This window comes from Rutidosis leptorrhynchoides, chromosome 5 (assembly GCF_046630445.1).
Source record: "Rutidosis leptorrhynchoides isolate AG116_Rl617_1_P2 chromosome 5, CSIRO_AGI_Rlap_v1, whole genome shotgun sequence".
Taxonomy (NCBI): Eukaryota; Viridiplantae; Streptophyta; class Magnoliopsida; order Asterales; family Asteraceae; genus Rutidosis; species Rutidosis leptorrhynchoides.
This window is the reverse complement of record NC_092337.1, coordinates 373,733,746-373,749,188: the sequence shown is the minus strand read 5'-3', so window position 1 is coordinate 373,749,188 and position 15,443 is coordinate 373,733,746.

The following is a 15,443-nucleotide window of genomic DNA, read 5'->3' as shown; positions in this document are numbered from 1 at the left end:
TGTTAGATACCGAAATACATGTTGATTTAACCACTAGTTAGAAGTTATGAAGTCTCGGTCGCTCAAAAGTAAATATCTCACTAAATGGTTATTGGACATAGCGATTTTGAATTGTCCCTCAAAGCATGAATTTATAAGTTCATGTCAAGAGATGAATATGTATATATTTGTTAATAAAAATTGTATTGACCATGTCAATTCAATTGCCTTTTTAAACAAAATATAACAAAAAAACAAGAATAAGCAAATGTACTGTTGTACCAATATCAAATGGGCCAAATAGACCCCTATTAGACCAAAAAGTATAATCATCATTTGGGCTATGTTTCAAACTAAAAATTGGGCCAAATAGACCCGTATTAAATTAAAGGGATTATCACCAAAATGTCCAAATATTTTTTACCCCTTGCACCAGAGCCCAATTTTTTGTTGTTGACAAAACGCCCTCGCAAGGCGCAAGGTACCTTGCCTACACACTGGCGCAAGTACGCAAGCCTTCTTGCGTCCTTGCGTCCTTGCGCCTATATCTTATCAGGATAGGATTTTCAGGATAAGATTTCATTAGATTTTCTAGATTTTCATGGATAGAATTTCGATCCTATATAAAGAATGTCCTTGGAACTTGTAATTTATCATTTCCTAACAACTCATTCCAAAAGAATTTCAGTGATTATTAGCTACACAAGGTACATTTTCAAGCATTTTTTTCACTAACTAAGTATTTATGAATTGTGTTAATGAAGATAAATTTGTTGTTCATATATGTTGTGGGGGTTCTTTTGAGTACATTAACAACATTCTCATGTATTTACCCCTAGATTGTTTTAGAATTCGGCTAAAACTACCTGTTGCACCTGTAAAACCAATGAATCAGAGAATATTATTAAAAAATATTCTTAAAAAAATATAAATGCCACCCAATTCACCTGTTTCAATGAGATACATTTATAATAACCATGTTTTTGATATTACGGATGATTATGAAGACTTTCAAGAGTTCTTACAATATGCAATTGTAAATGCTCCGATTGATATTTATGTTGTTGAGAAAGTACGAATGAATCTACCACAACGAAACCCAGAAACACACGTACCACAACGAAACTACGAAACATACCAACCACAACGAAACCCAGAAACACTCCAACCACAACCAAACCCAGAAACACACTCAACACAAGTCACTGAACCAAACCTTCATAATTTAGAAGCGGGAGAGCCTGAAATGCCACCTCCAAACACTGAAGAGTTTGATATGTTTAACTATGGTGTTGAAAACGTATGTAAAATTAAAGAAGGAGACCACCCGTTTGAGATATCTGTTGTCGCATCTAGTGATTCAGATGGAGAAAAAGACGGAGACGAAGACGAAGAAGATCAATATGAAGAAGAAAAGCAAGATTTATTCTGGAATATGCCACCTCTATTGAGTCAGCAAGAGCAAGAGCCTGAATTTACGACACAAACACCAACCACGTATAGGGTATCAGATTTAATTAAAGTTCGTCAAACTTTTTTGAACAAGGCCGAGTTCATAAACACTCTATTTACAAAATGTCTTGAAGAAAACTTTCAAATTAAGCCTGTAAAGACGGACAAATCTCGATACACCGCTAATTGTGTGTTGCCAAATTGTGAATGGAAAATTAGTGCTTACAAAATACGGAACACTGAAAACTTTATGGTAAAGAAATTGCATGACGTACACACATGCTCACGCACACTAATTATGGGAAACAATAAACATGCTACCAAAAAGGTGTTGGGTAGTATGCTTGTGAATTCTTTCAAGTCTGCAAACCGGGAATACAAAGCAAATGATATACGTGCGGATATAGGACAACGGTTCGGTGTCAGCATATCTTATAATCAAGCATGGAGGGCCAAATTTCATACATTACATATGCTTCGTGGCAGTGCTGAGGACTCGTTCCGAATGCTTCCCCTTTACCTATATAACATTAGGATCCACAACCCGGGAAGCGTAAGTAATTTGGTCACCGACAAAGAAGATAGATTTTTGATGTGTTACTATTCCCTTGGCGTAGTTGTAAGTATCGATAATCTCTCTCATTTTTAACTTATAATTGACCTTATTATAATTGAACAATTTTGACCTGCTAAAATCTATGTAGGTTCGATCATTTGTTCAACATTGTAGCCCGGTAATCATCGTCGATGGTGCGCATTTGAAGGCAGGGTACTCGAGGACAAATTTAGTTGCCGTTGCGATGGATAGCAATAATGGAATTCTGCCATTGGCCTATGGAATTGGTGGCGGCGAGACAAACGAGGTTTGGTCATGGTTCTTAGGCAACTTAAGAGATCATTTAATGAGTTGTGGTATGAGTGATCGTATTTCAGAGCTTACTTTTATTTCTGATCGTGCTGCTTCAAGAGCACATGGTGTTTCAACTGTGTTTCCTGAAGCCTTTCACTGTTTTTGCGCACGTCATTTGTTTAGAAGCATCAAGACTAAATCTAACAAATTCAAATATTTTGAATGGCATTATTGGAAAATGGTGAAAGCTTACCGTGGGTCGGATTTTGAGGATCATCTTAGAGTATTTCGAAGAAGATTGAGAGCGTCTTACAATTATTTAGAACAAGTTGGTTTCCACAAATGGTCCAGAAGTAGAGCTGAACATGTTAGGTATTCATACCTTACTAGCAACAGTGTAGAGTCTGTTAACGCACTATCCAAACATGCTCGAAAACTACCTGTTTGCATGTTGTTTGAGTTTTTTCGCGCTTCAGTACAAGATTGGTATTTCAAACATCGCAACCAGTCGGTTAGTCTTACTTCAACGGTTACCCCATATGCTAAACATAAACTATGCAAGAGGATGAGAAAATCTAGAAGATGGCAAGCAATTCCATCGACAAATAATCTAATAGAAGTGCGAGATGGCAGAAAAAATGGAATGGTTAATCTCGACGATAAAGTATGTTCATGTGGGCAGTGCAGTTATCGGGATACCTTGCGGTCATGTTATTGCAGCAGCATGACTTTTTGGCGTGGAGGATGTTACTCGATTTGTATCACACTGGTTCACAACTCAAACTTATATAAATACGTATTTGGAACACATCCTTCCTTTGCCCCATCGGTCAGAATGGTCGTATCCGTCGCCCGGCATTTTACAAATTGTAAACCCTCCCATTAAGGAGAAAAGAGCCCCTGGACGCCCTAAAAGTACAAAACGTATTCCATCGAAGGGTGAAGATACTGAAAAAACCGTAAGAACTTGCACTCGTTGCAAAGAACCAGGTCATGGTAGGGATACGTGCACAGCTTCTTATGACCGAACAGGTGAATCAACTTCTAAAAGGGTAGTAAAAACATCGGCCTCAAAATCGAAGAAGGGTAAGGAGAAGGCCACAGATGCTGAAGCTTTTAAGGCATATCAGTCTCAGTTTTATGCAACGTGCAATTTAGGGAGTGATAATTAGTAACACTATCGCATTTGTTGTAATGTCAGTTTTATTTTTAACTTATTGTTGGATTTCTTTAGTTGTAATGTATTGTTGTATTTCCCTTGTATTCTAGGTACCTACTGTGTTATTTTATGTAATAAATGTAATTTGTTTTACAACACACGCAAGGAAGCAAATCACTTACTGGGTACGCAAGGCTTTGCTTGCGTACGCAAGGCTTTGCTTGCGTACGCAAGGCTTTGCTTGCGTACGCAAGATAGACGAAAGTATACACACGCAAGAACGCAAAATCTTGCTTGCGTAGAAAAAATAGCCAAAAATATGTACACGCAAGGACGCAAATCTAAGCTTGCGTACGCAAGCATAAGCTTGCATCCTTGCGTGTAGTGTCAAATACAACTGTTGCAAAAGTGAATTTACCAGCAACCTATTTACACCATATTTGCATACAAGACCTGCTAACTATTAGCTACAATGTATCAATCAACCTGAATCTCTACTGGTGGAGTTGGTGGCGGCGGTTCTTGTGTATCAAAATGTGCACGAAAAAACGTCCTTGCCATTCTGTTTCTATACTGCTCTGCAGCCTTTTTAGCATCTCCAATGTTGTCAACCTCTTCCCTTCCATAAATAATCCTCTCCATATGTATGCACACCCAAACCCCACAATCACCATGACCACCAGTCTGCATTGGCACAACGGGACCAGGTTCAATCATCAACTCCACACTCTCTTTATTTTCATAGTATCCGACAATTTGAGAGTCTTGCGTCTTGTTAAAATAGTCAATCGCCTTCAAGTACACTGGCAAGTTGTCACCCAAAATCTTGAAAACTGCGTCAAGTTTTTTTTCACTGACACATCCGGGTAAACTGGCGTACACAAAAACCTTCATTTCTTCTAACTTCAACTGAAGCAGCAGGAAATGTTCTTCGTCATAAAAATGTATTGGGATCAAGACCTGTAACAGACAGGCAGAAACGTTAAAACAAAACAACAGACGCAAGGACGCAAGATAAACCTTGCGAACACCCAAAACATACGCAAAGGCGCAAGGTCAACCTTGCGACAACGGGACACAAGGACGCAATATAAACCTTGCGTAGCCAAAACACACGCAAGACGCAAGGTTGACCTTGCGACATAGACACGCAAGGACGCAAGGGAGAACTTGCGTCCAGAAACCAAGACGCAAGGTCGCAAGAATGACCTTGTGTGATGCCCCGTACAAAACCAACATGTACGAATCATCAACAACAGGATCATTACAAGGTCAAACACTATATGCTATTTCAAAATACGTTTGCATTCAAGATAAAAGGTGACGTCATAACTAACGTCGAATGTTTTACACCAACAGTATGCTTCTACGAATAGCAAGCATGAATAAATGTATGTGACCCTTAGGTCGTTACAAAACATAGTTTCAAATGTATTAAAGTTTGAATACAAGATAAACAGTTCATGCGGTGATAACACTAGAGCAGCGGGTGTCTACGGCAAGACTAGCACGACAGCGGAAGCAAATAACCTTAAGCACCTGAGAAAAACATGCTTAAAAATGTCAACACAAAGGTTGGTGAGCTATAGTTTAAGTATAACAGTATGTAAGGTAGGCCACGAGATTTCAGTGCTACAAAGAGTGTTTCAAAACAGTATGATAAAGTATATGTTAACCGTGAGCACTTGGTAACTAACTTAACGTTTATACCCCCTGAAAGTACACTTGGCAAGTGCGTATATTTACGAAGTATTAAACACTCATTAAATGCTAGCGCGACTAGCCCGAGTGGGGATATCAAACCCTATGGATCCATATCTAAGATTCGCGTTCACCGGTTCAAAAACCAATGACTAAACGTTACCGAGCTAAAGGGAATGTTTATGCCGTTGTATAACCCACACATATATAAAGTTTAAGTACTCGTGCCTAGTATGTAAAACATAAAATGCGCATGTATTCTCAGTTCCCAAAATAGTTAAAGTAAAAAAGGGAATGCTATAACTCACAATGATAATGTAGCGGTAAAGTATGACTCGGGAAATAAGCAAGTACGTAGGTCCGGAAAGTCCTCAACCTAAGTCAAATAGTACTAAGTCAGTAAATCATCCGAATAGGTTTAAAAGTATGTAAATAAGGTCTTAAGGGTCATCATCATTCATCATCAAACAAAAGGTGTAAAGTAAGTTTCGTTCATGGAAAGAGTTTAAAACAAAGGCTGAGTTCGGTCAGTCACCACGGCCTCTATACCTAATGAAATAAGGTGAGACCAGTGTCCATGGCTCTGTATATGAGTCCTTTAGTTGTGGTAAAATTTCCAGAAGCAAACTCGTCTTCTTTTGACCGTGGCGACGGTCTAAGTGCGAGTAGGTCAGAATTTTCAGCACAATGTTAAATGGACATAGTGACGATCGGAGGGCCATAAATCCTAAACCGTAACTCGGATTAAGACGAGTCCTATATGAAAAGTTATCTACTCGAACAGAGATATTTGAAAATCATAATTACAGCAGCCCAGATCGTACGGGTCAGACACAGAAACAGTAAAACAGTAGGGTCAGTAGGTTCCGGTGGTTCTTGGTGCTCGATGCTTATCATGGTTCTCATCCTTGATGCATATAGCTTCAAGTGTACAACTCGTTGATGTGTTTTCATCATTTTCACCAAGGTTTGACCATCATAACCCGAGTGTAAGTCTAAGACATGAAGCACAACTCACTTAAGTGTTGCAAGTGTTTTGATGAACCAAAGTTACATCAAAGTCTTAGATTCAACACATACATGAAATGTAAAAGTAATATTAACCAAGTTTTGACTATTATGACACAAGTGTAGGTCTAAGACATGTAGCACAACTCACTTAAGAGTTGTATGAAGTTTGATGAACCAAAGTTACATCAAAGTCTTAGATCTAACACATACATAAACTTTAAAACTAATAATAAGTTACAAACTTGAAAGTAAACTTATGAAATCAAGATCTTGAGTTGTAGAACATAGTTCTTAGTTTGATCTTGAAGATCCAAGACTCAAAAGTCTAGATCTAACATAAATGTACAAAGTTATAATTAAAGAAAGCTCACTTACATGTTCTTGAACCTTTAAAGTTAACTTTTAGTTCAAGATAGTATGAGATCAAGACTAACTTGTAATACTTGACCATTTAAACCAACAAACATGAAATCAAAGTGCATAATATAAAGAAATAAACTAAGTAACCAAGTAACTAGTTCATGGGTTGTTCATACTTTAAAGATTCAAACCAAAGTTTGATATTTAAGAAAGTAAACTTGAAGTTTACTTCATGGATCACAAGTAATGATTTTCAACACATGAACTTACAATCTTTGAAGCAATAAATGTAGAACATAACTAGAAAGTTAGTTCTTGTATGTTCTTGTTAATACAAGATAAATGATGAATAAACTAAAGAGTTTGATTCATAATGACTAGTACGTAATTACAACAACAAGGTTCATGTAACTAAGTAACAACAACAACTAACAAGTATCAAGTAATTATACAACATCAAAGAACAAAGATGATGATGATTTTGTAGCTAAAGGCTACGGTTTTACAAAGAAAAGAAGAAGAGAAAAGAAGTTCAAGTTGCTTACAAGTTTAGAGAGAAAAGAGAGAAAAGTTGGAAGTGTTTTGAAATGAGAGAAATGTGAGTAGAAGTAATACAAAAAAAATGAAATGAAAACCCCTCTAAAGAGGCCTATGGCCGACGGTTTGAATGAGCATGGGGGGGAGGAGATTGTCCACAAGATTAAGCATGTTAAAGCCTTCAAAAGTTGGATATAAGATGATTGTTTATGGGAACTAGTTGTAAGTATTATGTAACTTGATTCCTTTACACTAAACTAACTAGTTAGACTTTAAATGGACTACTTACATGTGGTGATGGGCTAACTAGTCCACTTAAGGGTGTAGGGTTGTCACGACCCGGAAAATTTTGACTTATTCTGAACTTAATTCTCTATATGATTTTATAATTCTGATACGATAAGTAAAAATCTGTAATGTTGAATCTCAAAAAGTTTGAAACTATATTCATGTAATCAATTACCCTTTGACCATGCCTGTCGATTCACGAACAACTATTTGTAAATAGATACATATATGTGTGTGTATATAAATGTGTATATAAGTACTACTTGGAAATATATAAAATAATATTAAATCTAATTGTTTAAAAATATATAATATATATTTATGTGATAAAAATTGTTATTTAAAACTGATTATATATAGAGAGAGAGTAATTAGAAAATAAACAATTATCGAGCATTATTGATCAGGTTTCAAACAGTTAATGACTGAAATAATTAAATATATTCAATCTAAAAATTTGGGATTTTTCGGAACACTTTTATATGTTAACTGTTTAGCAATGGACAAGATTTCACACCCTATTTGTCGGTAGAATACATACAAATGACAGGGTTCACGAGAACTTTTACTATTGTTAAAAGTAATCCTCACATGCTTAAAGGTTGTGTTAATTTATTATTATTATTAATTAATAATTATTATTATTAATATTATATTTATAATTCATAGATATATAAAACGATAGTTTAGAACTTGTGGAAGGCATTTATCAATTCTTTCATTCCCATTCTCGCTATACTTACAGTCACAACTGTCCACCACCTTTGGCCCAACACCACCGCAGCACCATCTTCACGGCCACCCTCAACCTCTCATCACCTCCACCTTTTACCTTCTTTCTTTCCCTCTCTCATTCTTGTTCAAAGATCATTTAAAACTGCCACCACCATAACACCTTAATCGAGCATCAAACTACCCATATTACTACCTTCTTCTTCAACAATCGATTCACCATAACAATCAATAAAACCCGTTTAAATCATCACCACTCTTTCGCGTTTCAGTTGCAATAAATCACAACCAAACCATAGGTTTGTAATCGATAACCACAACCATCGTGAAACCATATACCACCATCATTCTTTTATCCTTCAATCTCATCCTCTATCTCAATATCGTTTTGTTTCTGTACAATCACCATCATATTTTTCATTAAACAAACGCCAACAACAGTTACTGTATAATTTCTATTATCGTTAAACAATACTGACAACCAACCGGTAACTGCTGCTCTCTTCGATCTGTTCTAATCTGTTACAGAAATAATACAGTGGAGATAAAAGATGATGATGATAAATAGTAAAAATACAGTGAAGATGATTATGATGTTATAAAGTAACGATGATAATGTTTAAATTAAATTATTATATGATATATGATGAATCAAAGGCCCTACCCATTACTCCTGTCTACCTACTGAATACGCAAAATTGGTTATTAATCGATATGGCCTGAGTAATTTAATCGGGCTGTTCTTGGGTCGTGATCTTGCCTTGGTTGGGCCGCCATGTTCTAAATGGGCCGTAAAAACCATGATTAATTTGGGCTGCCACTTCGGTTTCCTTGCATGCGACGAGATAGTATGATGAAAATACAAAGATGATGATCATGTTTTATGTTCTCAGATGATATCGATAAATTGATATAAATATGATTTATGATTATAAGTTATGATTATGATTTATGATTATGATTTATGATTATGATTTACGATTATGATTATAAGTTATGATTATGAATTATGATTATAAATTATGATTATTAATGGGTATTTGGTCTTAAAGTCTAATGAAGAAGAAAAAAAAAATAGGAAACAGATTAATTACGGGTTATATAGATTTGGTGTCTGAGTCATATCAGAAAAACTGAAACGGATGGGTGGTTAGAGGAAGTGTTTGAAGTTAACGAAAGGTTGGGGGTTCGAACCCGGTCTCTGCCATTTCTTTTTAGGAAAACTTTTAAGGTAGTTTTATCTATTATTATCATTATTATTATTTTTATTATTATTATTATTGTAAATATTATGATAATTGTTATTATTTCCTAACCTTTAAAAATATGATTTTTATCATTATTATTAATTTAATTCATAGTATTATCATTTTAAAATTTTTATTATTAACAAAAGTATTTTTATTAAAAATTATCATTTTCATTATTATTATAAGTATTATTATCATTAAAACTATCATCATTATCAATCTTACTACAGATATTATTATCATTATAAGAATTTTTATTTTTAAAATCATAATTATTATTATTATCATTATTAAGTATAATTACTAATATTATTATTATAAAATAATACAATCCTTTATTTATTATTAATAATATTAATTTATCAAATAATTTTAATTACATAACATTATAGTTAAAACATATAATATATCTACTTTAACGTTTTATAATAAGTACTAATTATTTAGTTAAAGTACATAAAATAGAAATATTTAGATTACTTATTGATGAAATATATAATCTAATAATTATATTACTAATAATATGTAAATTTAGTTGTTCGATTACAATTATGTGTGTTAATATATATATACATAAATGATAATAGGTTCATGAATCCGAGACCAACCTTGCACTTGTTCAATAACGTTATATGTATTTTTACTACAAAATACAGTATGGTGAGTTTCATTTGCTCCCTTTTATATATATTTTTGGGACTGAGAATACATGCGCTGTTTTATAAATATTTTATGAAATAGGCACAAGTACTAAAACTAATTCTATGTGGGTTTAAACCAGAAATATACCCTTAGCTTGGTAATATTAAACTACTTGTCTATGTACGGTAGGCGCGAATCCTAAAGATAGATCTATTGGGCCTGACAAACCCCATCCTGACTATGGGATGCTTTAGTACTTCGAAGTTATATTAAACACACCTGATCTGGTGTACTTTAGAGGGTAAAACATGAACGTTAAGGCTTGTTACCGGGTGCCTACAACTTATAGAATACTTTTATACACTTGCGAGTGTACATATATTTATAAACGAAAATCTTGTGGTCTATTAAAATATTGAAATGATTGTTAAGATAAACCTATGAACTCACCAACCTTTTGGTTGACACTTTTAAACATGTTTATTCTCAGGTACGAATTAAGTCTTCCGCTGTGCATTAGCTCATTTTAAGGACATTACTTGGAGTCGATCATCGCAATGGGACCAAATGTTGATGACTTCGTCCAGGTGGATAAGGACGGGTCGTTACAGGTGGTATCAGAGCGGTGGTCTTAGCGAACCATGTCTTGCATTAGTGTGTCTAATTGATAGTTGCTTAGATGCATTAGTGAGTCTGGACTTCGACCGTGTCTGCATGTCAAAAGTTTTGCTTATCATTTCTTGTCGGAAATCATCTGCTTATCATCCTTAGAAAATTTCCTGCTTATCATTCTTAGTCTAGACACATCTTACTGCCTCTATTGCTTAGATAGTGTATAGATAAAACTCATATCTTAGCATATCTGCTAATACATATCTTGGCATATCTGTTATTGTCACCTTTGCCTGACAGTTTCCGTAGATTCCTCCGTAACTTATGGGATTTTAGTATTATATATGCATATGTAAATTATGTACTGCAGGGTACTAATCTACATCCTATAATATAGTTCTTATCGAAAACCCTTCATCTGATCGTACGAGATGAATCCCTCAACCAGTTCGAGTTCCTCAGATTTCGATAGCTATTCCGATAGTTATTCCGACAGCTATTCTGACATGAATATTCACCTAAGCTCCGAAGGCAACATCAACAGAGTGAATCAACCAATCAGCCATCCCCAATTCATCTGATGGTTTCGTTGTCGACTTAATCAATGGAGACGCGCAGAAGGCGATCCCTTCCACTAACCGAATTCACTTTTTGATGAAGAACCTGAAGCACTTACCGGCGAACCTGTTCGTAACACCATATTCAGCCTCAGTTCCAGAGTAGTTCGACACGATTATATTCTATCCACAATTCTAAACCTTATTCATCCGCTCGTTTCGACCGACAATCATCCCGGAATAATAGAAGAAGTCGACGAATTTCGCGCTCGAGTTGTAGCTTTGGTGTAGAACCTACCAGCTTCAGCAACATCACCGGCACCAACAGTACCACCAACATCAACACCAGTACCACCAACAACCCAAGTTTCAACATCACACGTCTCAACATCTCATTCTGTACCTCGAGCCTAATCATCGTTCTACGTATCGTTCTATCTACTTTATCTTCGTTCTACACATCATTCTACATCGATTATCTTCGCTCGACATGGCATTTATGTAATTTCTAAAGTTTTAGAGATTATGTAATCTAGTATTAACGATAAATCAAATGAGTTTAATATCTTATTGACTCATTAAAATCCATGATTACATCTGAAGAAAATATATATGCAAGTATATTTTCATAAAGATTGTAATTAAAATTCTTTTGTACAAACTGTTAATAGTGAAAATATTTTAACGGGTAGGTAATACCCGAGGAATATTTAGATTTCACATTAATAAGTTACACTGTACATTCTTCGAATTTAATTCAACAAGTCATTTACTATCCTACTTACATCCACAGAGATACGAATCCGTTCACCGTAAAATAACCATTTTCATTCAATTTCATAATTGGATTTTGACTTCTCAGAATCCAACAAGTGGCTTAATGAAGAAAACATTGGACAAATAAAATTTGTTAGAAACAAACGAACTAATTAATTGAAATATTGTTAAGAATCCACGCTAACTGTTCCTAGCTAACTCGTTACATTTTATTTATCGCAATTTAATTATCGCAATTTATATTCTCGCAATTTTATTTATCATCATTTAATTTCTGTTATTTATTTTATGCACTTTAAATAACGAGACACGTATACAAGGTTTCGACCTATCATATCGACCCATCTATATATATATTTCGGAACAACCATAGACACTCTATATGTGAATGACGGAGTTAGCTATACAGGGTTGAGGTTGATTCCAAAATATATATATATAGTTTGAGTTGTGATCAATACTGAGACCGGTACATGGGTCACGATACGTATTAATTAATTCGAATGTTATATATTAAACTATATATATGAACTATTGGACTATTGGACTACTAACTTTGGACAAATAAAATGAATTAAAATATTGATTATAAGATATGAAACTAAACAATTCTTCAAGTTTGCCACTTGATTTCATCTTAAACCTCATGTGTATCTTGACGATTCCAATCCATGTTCAAATCTTTCACGAATCTTGAAAACACCTCAATCCAGAGGATGAACCAGCCGCACTTCATCTACGAAAGAAAAGATTGATACATATAGTTATGCACCTGAAAAACCCTTGGAAACTGAGTAAACGTTTAACACGTAGCTGTGCTAATTCCTTTAGTGTTATTATTACCCAAAATAACTTGGTAATCCCTTTTAAAGTAGCAAATTTTGTCACAGCTCCAGCAAGTCAACTTCAACTCTCATTCGGGTTTGCCTTATTATAACTTTGATATATATGCGTGCTCATTTATTGTTACCGTAGAACCTTTTATATTCCACCATATTACCATCAGCATTTAATCATCTAAAAACACAATTCTCCTAAAACCACCTCGGTTTGATAACCGATGACCCAGATCCGTTAACTTTGAAAATACTGACGAAGCAGCATGTTGTAGATGGTCTTAATGGCTAAAAGTTGATGATAAAGAAGGAGGTGTTAGGAAAGCTCGATAGAAAATTTGGTACTAAAAATTGGATTGAGCACACCATGAAGGAGACCAAGGATAAATACAAGGACTAAACCCTATATTCAAAGAATCCAGGTAATTCTGGATCCGATGAAATCTTTAGAGAATATCTTGCTCCAAAGTCATGTTAAAATCTTGCGGAAAATTTATCATCATCATCTTTCGAACTTAGAAATTCCAAAATATCATCATAAATATCTTCGATATTTCAGAGGATATTTACATAAATATTCTTGTCCGAAATTATCTACCTCTTCGTATTTTCTGTATTTCATTATACTAGAAACTTCTGTAAAACTCAAGTATAAATTATGAATGATTTCATAGAGAAGTTTTGAGAATTGAAGCATGAGTTAGTATAATATAATGACGTCAGGCCAACGTGATTATATTACAGTAAGTCATGCTAAATTTTTAATGTAACGTGATGATGATTCACAGACCTTATCCTCATCATGTGCCTTGTTACATGACTCTTTCATTCTACTTAATTTCTAAGAATATCACGGAAATGTTTTCCTTGATATTTATGTTCTTCCGTAATTCCAACAGTTTGCTAATTAAACATGCTATTTCATTTTCTTTCTGATTAGAAGATTTCCTTAAATTCCTTGAATTTCAGAAATCCAACATGACTACGTCAAAAGTTAAAACGAACCTCTATTTACTTTATTTCACTCTTCTGTGATAGCTTCACTCGTACGCTTCACATAATCGAATTGTTTTACCACTAATACTAAATGGTGATAAAACTCTAGTTATTAACTCATATTCGTCATAAAAACAATCTTATTGTTAGCCATGACCACCTTGAACAAATTTCGGGACGAAATTTCTTTAACGGGTAGGTGCTGTCACGACCCGGAAAATTTTGACTTATTCTGAACTTAATTCTCTATATGATTTTATAATTCTGATATGATAAGTAAAAATCTGTAATGTTGAATCTCAAAAAGTTTGAAACTATATTCATGTAATCAATTACCCTTTGACCATGCCTGTCGATTCACGAACAACTATTTGTAAATAGATACATATATGTGTGTGTATATAAATGTGTATATAAGTACTACTTGGAAATATATAAAATAATATTAAATCTAATTGTTTAAAAATATATAATATATATTTATGTGATAAAAATTGTTATTTAAAACTGATTATATATAGAGAGAGAGTAATTAGAAAATAAACAATTATCGAGCATTATTGATCAGGTTTCAAACAGTTAATGACTGAAATAATTAAATATATTCAATCTAAAAATTTGGGATTTTTCGGAACACTTTTATATGTTAACTGTTTAGCAATGGACACAATTTCACACCCTATTTGTCGGTAGAATACATACAAATGACAGGGTTCACGAGAACTTTTACTATTGTTAAAAGTAATCCTCACATGCTTAAAGGTTGTGTTAATTTATTATTATTATTAATTAATAATTATTATTATTAATATTATATTTATAATTCATAGATATATAAAACGATAGTTTAGAACTTGTGGAAGGCATTTATCAATTCTTTCATTCCCATTCTCGCTATACTTACAGTCACAACTGTCCACTACCTTTGGCCCAACACCACCGCAGCACCATCTTCACGGCCACCCTCAACCTCTCATCACCTCCACCTTTTACCTTCTTTCTTTCCCTCTCTCATTCTTGTTCAAAGATCATTTAAAACTGCCACCACCATAACACCTTAATCGAGCATCAAACTACCCATATTACTACCTTCTTCTTCAACAATCGATTCATCATAACAATCAATAAAACCCGTTTAAAGCATCACCACTCTTTCGCGTTTCAGTTGCAATAAATCACAACCAAACCATAGGTTTGTAATCGATAACCACAACCATCGTGAAACCATATACCACCATCATTCTTTTATCCTTCAATATCATCCTCTATCTCAATATCGTTTTGTTTCTGTACAATCACCATCATATTTTTCATTAAACAAACGCCAACAACAGTTACTGTATAATTTCTATTATCGTTAAACAATACTGACAACCAACCGGTAACTGCTGCTCTCTTCGATCTGTTCTAATCTGTTACAGAAATAATACAGTGGAGATAAAAGATGACGATGATAAATAGTAAAAATACAGTGAAGATGATTATGATGTTATAAAGTAACGATGATAATGTTTAAATTAAATTATTATATGATATATGATGAATCAAAGGCCCTACCCATTACTCCTGTCTACCTACTGAATACGCAAAATTGGTTATTAATCGATATGGCCTGAGTAATTTAATCGGGCTGTTCTTGGGTCGTGATCTTGCCTTGGTTAGGCCGCCATGTTCTAAATGGGCCGTAAAAACCATGATTAATTT